This window comes from Notothenia rossii, assembly GCF_949606895.1.
Source record: "Notothenia rossii genome assembly, chromosome: 4".
In the NCBI taxonomy this organism is placed as follows: Eukaryota; Metazoa; Chordata; class Actinopteri; order Perciformes; family Nototheniidae; genus Notothenia; species Notothenia rossii.
In genome coordinates, this window is record NC_136902.1 from 36,547,336 (window position 1) to 36,555,112 (window position 7,777).

Consider the following 7,777-nt stretch of genomic DNA (forward strand, 5'->3'; position numbering starts at 1 on the left):
CTTTTAACAACAGCCCACAAACTGGTTAAATTGAATACAACATTAAAATAATATATTAAAAATAAAGTTAAAAAAACCCAATACTATTTGTTATTTACAGCCTGATATTATTTGGTACACATATTTAAAAATGTTAAAACTGATAATGTGGTGTATTTTGGTACGACATTATAAAAGTAACTAACTGAGACTCTCTCTCTGTCTTCCTGTCTTTCCCAGTGTGTGTGTGTGTTACAGTGTTTGCTGAATTGGATGTGGACCTGTCTGACTATTTGATCAGAGTTCACTCTGTTGTTTTTTATTTTTGTTTTATTGTTATGCCCATCAGACCACAGCAAAATCATTTGTATTTGTTAAAGCATTTATTTATTATTATTGTTAATAAATGTTTGATCTCGGTCTAATTTTGTTTCAAGGATGCATTTTTCCTTTACTCTCAACACAGGGTTTGTTTAATTACTACTGCCACTACTACAACAATTATAATAGAGGTAACATCTGCACATAGTGTAAAACAACTTTTAGTGACACATAACATTTTGTCCCTTAGCTTGTCATGCTTGAAAAAAATTGGCCCTTTGGTAAATATAATTGGGGAACCCTGCTGTAGGCTATGCAGAATTATTATTTTAAGCAACACATTAAGTTGATGAAACACTCGAGTCAAATGTAATTAAAGTCAGATCCACTCGTGTCTTAGACAGGGCAGTGATATCATAAACCTGTTAATGTACGCATTCAAACACTTTTTTTTTTACCAGCTGTATAGAGAACCGCAGTGACGCGTCTTAAAACCCGGAAGTAAGTTAGCATTTTTAGCACTTCCGGTTCCTTCCTCAAAAAGCAATGCATTTTTTCCATAGGGTTTTGGAAAATAGCTCGAAATAAGGTCTGTGGTTGACACAAATTTAAGAGGTAATTGACGTTTTGTTCTACGACATTAAATACATCAGCAGTGACCCCACTGGGGATTTTTGAAGAGTTTACGTGTCTGAAAAACGATGGTTGTTACCGAATGGCTGAATAGGACTACAGAAATTGTCGAGACCGTTGTACGTCATTACGCCGAACACGTAAACATTCCCGCTAAGTTTGTTTTCCCCTGTGTTGTGCTTGAAAGCAAGTACCTGCCTATCTTTAGTATCTGTATATCTATATCTGACCATTAGAATCTGTATTTTTGAAATTGTCGTTTTTAACACCGTAGTTTTACAAATTATAGAATAATTAATTACCAGTGTTTTCCAATTTTACTTGGCAGTTCGTTTCGTTGGCTAACGTTAGCTAAAGCTAGCGCTACTAGTTAGCTACGCAATGGTTTGTTGCTTTGCTCCGGGTTGCAGCCACAGGTCTTCGCATGAAACGTGCTTGTTCTATCGTTTCCCGGCCAATGTTTTCCAAAGGAGAGTCTAGATTCGTGCCATGAGGTAAGCTGACGTTACATTTTTGTCCATGTCACGGTGAAATGTAAATAATGGGTAGTGACTGTATCGCTGTTATAGAGATGGCACTGCTGAAAAGACCGCAACATAAGTAAAGATAATGAATACATCCTATTAAAACCTGTGTGGCTTATATGATAAGTCTTATTAGTACAAGCAGCATAACGTTTCACCATGTAACTAAAGATTGTAGTCAGGGAAATCAGTTTGACATATTGAACTAATAACAAATCACCTCTGGCTGGCAGAGAACTCTCTGCTCCATAGCTTCTGTTGGACGTAAAATCACATGTACATTTTACATTTATATTCAATTTAATATTCCATCCCTCACATACTTTTGTATATATAATAACTTATATTTTGTTTTTCTTGTTATGCTGCTGCAACACAAACATTTCCCAAATTGGGATCAATACAGTAATATCTTATCTTAATTAATTAAGAAATATAACTATTATAATTAGTGTAGCAGCTGACACCTATTTTCAATATGGATTAATCTACCATTTATTTCTTTAGTTCAATTTTCATCTATAAAAATGTCAAAATAGTGAAAATGTTCACGAGACTTTTCAAAGTGCAAGGTTATATCTTTAGATGTTTTGTTTTAGCCTGTACTGTATGTCTTAATGCTCTTACAGTATATGTGACGGTGTGACTTCCATGAAACTATATTTTATATCTTTCCAACAGATGAGCTGACAGGAAACCTAACACTCTAACAACCACAACATTGCAAAGGCGAGTAAATGTAAATTAAAAACCATTCACAATTTTTTTATTTCTTCTTCCTTGCAGTGAGGTGAAGCTGACCTTGCACTTGGTGCCAGTAAGGATGTTCCTCACGCAGGCTGAATGTTTCTCCTTCCTTACTGACACAGAAGCCCTTGATTTGCAATGCTTCACTCATTGTCATTTCCCTGGCTCCGTAGGGACACTTTACCTCCAGCACAGCGGAAGACCCTACCTGACCATCCGGAGATGCCCCCAACAATCCTGATAGGGAGAGCCACAAATCTGACTCATGGACCTGCATCTGAGTTGCAGTGGTGAATGCCCTGACGCCCTCACATTCATTCATAGTCCCCCACTGTACAGACAAAACACCATCAAGGGCCTGTTGTTGCCCTAGCACCCTGGCAATAAAGGAAGCAGTCACACGCTTTGACCTCAGGACAGCTCCAAAGTTGCTAGCAGTCAACCTTCCTTTCCTGAACAAATGCCAGTTTGGGTTGGTTCGCTGACCAGTGGTAGCCACCTGAATTGCCCTCTGTTGCTCTTCAGACAATGCCATGCTTGCCACAATTGCCTCAGGTCCCTGATGCCCAACAGATTTGATAATTTCAGGAACAGTAAGTGTTTCCAAGCTGTAGTGTTCCTCTTCTGGCTCGGGGGAGAGAAGCCAATAAATTCCTGAGAACCTGCCCCCGAGTCTGTCCCTCAGCCAGTCACGATCTTCGGAGGTGGGCTCTCTTGTCAGCGGGTTACATTTGTTATTGGTTTCAACAGTCACATTAAAACAGTTACTAAATCAGCTTACTATCACCTAAAGAACATATCTAGGATTAAAAGACTAATGTCACAGCAGGATTTGGAAAAATGTGTCCATGCTTTTATCTTCAGTAGACTGGACTACTGCAATGGTGTCTTCACAGGTCTCACTAAAAAATCTATTAGAAAGCTGCAGCTGATTCAGAACAACGCTGCTCGAGTCCTCACTAACACTAAGAAAGAGGATCACATCACTCCTGTTCTGAAGTCTTTACACTGGTTCCTCACTGACACTAAGAAAGTGGAACAGATCGCTCCAGTTCTGAAGTCTTTACACTGGCTTCCTGTGTGTCAAAGAATAGATTTCAAAATACTGCTGCTGTTTATAAAGCACTGAATGGTTTAGGACCAAAATGCATTTCTGACCTCCTGCTAAATTATGAACCATCCAGATCTCTCAGGTCTTCAGGGACTGGTCAGCTTTCTGTCCCCAGAGTCAGAACTAAACATGGTAAAGCAGCGTACAGTTATTATGCTCCAAATATCTGGAGCAAACTCCCAGAAACCTGCAGGTCCGCTGCAACTTACTACTTTAAATCCAGGGTGAGGACTTTTCTTTTTGTCGCTGCTTTTAATTGAACTATTCATATCTTAGACTGCACTGTAACTTTTATCCATGTATTTTTTCTTTTAATGTTTATTTTATTAGCTTTTCTTTTTAATGACTGATTTGAAATGCCATTTTCTTAATGTCTTTCATTTTTTGTAAAGCACTTTGAATTGCCTTGTGTTGAAAAGTGCTATATAAATAAACTTGCCTTGCCTTGCCTAATAAAGATTTCATGTGACACATACAATTGATTTGTTGATGGGAATTAATGTGAAAAAATTAACTCGGTGTTAAAAGGTTAACGGTACTCTTGCTATCACTACTCACCGACACAATAAACCTTGTCCCTCATGCTAGCCCTGACAACACCGGTAAGCACACCTTCATCTAGGCTGCACTGTTACGTGTCCTGACTTGTAGTGGTTCTCTCCTCTATCTACACTCTTCTTGTCATCTTTGTAAAACGATATCAGACTGGTAATTGACACAGCCATGACTTCTAGTTAAATTCAGTGTGGCTAAAATGAAAAGCTCTGTTAAAATATGCAAGCACGCGAAAGTCAAATTCAGCTTTATTGTCAAATATTCTACATGTGTTATACATCCAGAAATATCGAAATATCGTTTCCCACAGTGTGACATGTATACATAAAACAAAAAGGGCCTAGATAAACGTGGTATACATTAAACAAAACGGGCCTAGATAAACGTGGTATACAGTTTAAAATGTTAATATATTTAAAGTGTTCAAAGTGCAGTTTCAGTGCAAGTCAGTTGAAACGATCTTAAGTTGGCGTGACGTTGAAGTCGTGCGACCCTGCTGCTGTACTGGCTTGTAGTTCGTTTATAGCATAACGTTAGCATTTCGCTTTTGGCGACTAGATTTATGATTCAAAAATTATAAAAGTAGGGTTGACATGTGGAGATTATCCGGCTGAACAAAACGTGATCCCTCTCTTAAATGTGTGTCAACCACAGACCTTATTTTGAGCTATTTTCCAAAATCCTATGGAGAATTTGCATTGGTTTTTCGCGAAGGAACCGGAAGAAGTTTACTTCCGGGTTTTACGACGCGTCACTGCGGTTCTCTATTCACCTTGCAGGTGTAGCCATGTGACTTTTATCCTGGACAAAGTGTTCTGTTAAACCCCGAGCCTGCTTTTCAGGTTTCAGGCTCGAAAATGACATTCCCAGAACAAATGACCATATATTCCCTTCTAAAAGGGTTAAATTAATAATCTTTTTTCTCAAAGTAATGATAGACCTGTCATTTGGATGTAGAAGAGTCAGATTCAATATAGATGTTTTTTATTTTAAAGAAAATTCAGATTGAACATGGTAAAAAACTGTAAATTATAGTGTCCTTCCAAAAGATATTTTGTACTTATAGTGAAAACTAACCTTGGATGATGGGTTAGTAGACTAAAAGCTTTAGGAATCCAAAGTACAACATATAATAAATACCCTGTATCAAGATTGATGCAAAACAAGTGATATTTGACATTTTTAGACAGATTTAGCAAAAAAAAACCTCTTCTAGGGCCATTTGGGTGGATTTTTCATATCTCTGGCTCCCCCTGCTGGATTTTGACATGTGACATCTCTTTATAACCGTCAGAGCCAAGGGAATCGAGGGGAACTCCCACATAGTCCTTATTTGGTCATGTGTGTGTATTATACTGCCGCATAGCCAAAACCGGAAGCAGCAGCCACTCTGGTGGCTACCATTAGCAGCTAACTTTTGCTCTCCGATTTTTACATAAAAATGTAATTATGGATTATAAATAATTCCAATTATTGCCCAGGGACTTTATCAACCTATGGATTAACCGATTCAGCCGCGTTTTTTCTCGTTTTAATGCCATTGAACACGTCTTTTGATCAGATTAACAGCTACGGTGAGACGATCTCCCTAGAAGCTACGTAAAGGTACGTGTTGTGATGTCTGTCTTTGCTTCCCCTGTCGCAAGTTCAGATCACTCAGTGATGATACTATATACCTAAATAATCTGTGGAACCTCAGCTTTAATCGGAAATCTTGTGCAGCTACGATAAGTAATAAGGGTACTTTTATCTTGAGTTCTGTGCCAATGTCCGTTAACATTTTTCGCTAAGGGGTCATTTAGATGCTTCTTATGAGACTTGTGTTTTGTTTTGGTAAAAATGGTTTATATCGTCAATTAGCTGAGATTATTTCCGTTAATCTGGTATAACACATTAATAGCTTCTTAAATATTAAGATCCCCTGAGACACAATGTCCTGAAAAAAAAAAAACAGGGTCCCCGCGGTTAAATCATGGATGTTTAAAGTTTAACTTTAATTAACTAATTAATTAATTAATTGATTAATACAAAAAATATGAAGAAGTTAAACTTTAAAGGTGACCTATCATGCAAAATGCACTTTTGTACGTCTTTTATACATGAATATGTGTCCCGGTGTTCCAGGGAACTCACCAAGTGTCAGAAAACACAACCCTCTTTATTTCCCTCCGTACCCAAATCTCTTAAAAAGGGGCTGCAATGGATCTGATACAGACTGATCCAGATTTGAACACTTCTATGACGTCACAGAAGTGGCGCTACGGCTATTGGGCCAACTCCACCAATCAGGAGGAGACAGCCACGGACATTGCCGTTCGAAAGCGCTGGAGACGCTGTAGTACATATGCCAGGCCTGTAGATGGTGCTGTTCTCACAGAATCAGCCCATGCAAAGACAGTGTTAAATTGAGCGAAATGAGGAATGGCTAAAATGCATGATCTGTTTGGTATTTTGAAAAATAAAAAGTATAAATATGCCTTATATAGGTATGGTCCTACACTATATTATTCAAATATAGCATGATAGGTCCACTTTAAACATCCATGACTTAAACACTTTATCCATGATAAAAGCCAAATAGCTGCACCTGCAAGGTGAATACAGCTGGTAACAGAAAAAGTGTTTGAATGCGTACATTAACAGGTTTATGATATCACTGCCCCGTCCAAGACACGAGTGGATCTGACTTTAATTACATTTAACTTGAGTGTTTCGTCAACTTAATGTGTTGCTTAAAACAATACTTATGCATACAGTATGTGACACTGTGAGTGTTGCACTGCCAGATACGGCTCAGCTGACTCAGATAAGGAAATATATGATAGGCCTACATTATGATGTGATATGAATGATAATGGGACACATCGACGTCTGCACTCACAGTGCCGCGGACTGTAGGCAACGTAATCTTACTTTGATCCGGTTACTTGTGGCAAATATTTAATTAAGCTTTCTTAATAGTTATAATAGTCAGATTGCTCTGAAGATGGGAGGTGATGTTCTATTCATGTTCACGCTCACACAGTCGGTGATTTTGGCCGGCAGTCTTTCCTGCAACGGCAGTTTAAACTGTATTTCCTCCGCACACTGAGCTCTGATTGGTCAGCAGGTGTGGTGCTTTCGCTGAGTTGATCTCTTATCCTGGAACCTATCCTGCTTCGGAGCACAGACTAGGTTCCAGGATAAGTCACCATCAGTGTTCGAATTACCCATTTGCTTTCGGGGGAGGCCTATTTATTTATTTATTTGGCAATCATATAGGCAGACCTGAAAGATGTATATTTTTCCTGCATTAGATCAATATTGATTGCCAATAGGCCTACCTTAGGACATCTTTTTTTCTCATCTCCGAAATCTCGATCGCTTTTTCGTGTGCCTGGCTCTTATGGTGCTCATAAATCTTTTTCCGCAGGTTATTCTGTTGATCACAGCTGACTTTTCCCTGAATCCATTCTTGTGAAAGGTGCACAAAGGTGGATTTTTTTTTGCGAGCGGCAGGTAGATCAATATACTTTCTGCCTCTTTGCAAATCCCACATTTTTTATTTTTTTTTAAAAGCCATGGATACCTTTCATTCCACTCACTCCATATGTTCTGTGTTCAGTTAAAGGCAGGTCATGGGCATCGTCGGGTTCGCTAGTGCATGTGGCGCCGGCAGCTGTGGCCGTTGTTGAAGCCTCTTCAGGCTCCGCATCGGCAGGCCTCTCCCTCGGTGTGAAGCTGTCAAACTCGAGCCTAATGATATGTTCACACCGGACGCGATTACATGTAAAGTCAATGCAGAGACACGATCAGACGCAAATTCGCTCCGACGGCGCGCATGAAGCGGTGGACGCGGCGCGAATCACGCGATTGAGGCGATCGAAGGGGGGCGCGTCAAATGCCAGAGTTCAATTTTTTCAACTCG

General features: G+C 39.2%; 1 long non-coding RNA gene across 1 annotated transcript; it reads left to right on the top strand.

Moving 5' to 3' along the window:
• Positions 1–817: 817 nt before the first annotated feature.
• LOC307036377 lies at positions 818–3,774 on the top strand. Its single transcript, XR_013807341.1, has 3 exons — positions 818–1,427; positions 2,139–2,186; positions 2,378–3,774. It is a non-coding gene; the product is annotated as an uncharacterized lncRNA (long non-coding RNA).
• Positions 3,775–7,777: the final 4,003 nt, after the last annotated feature.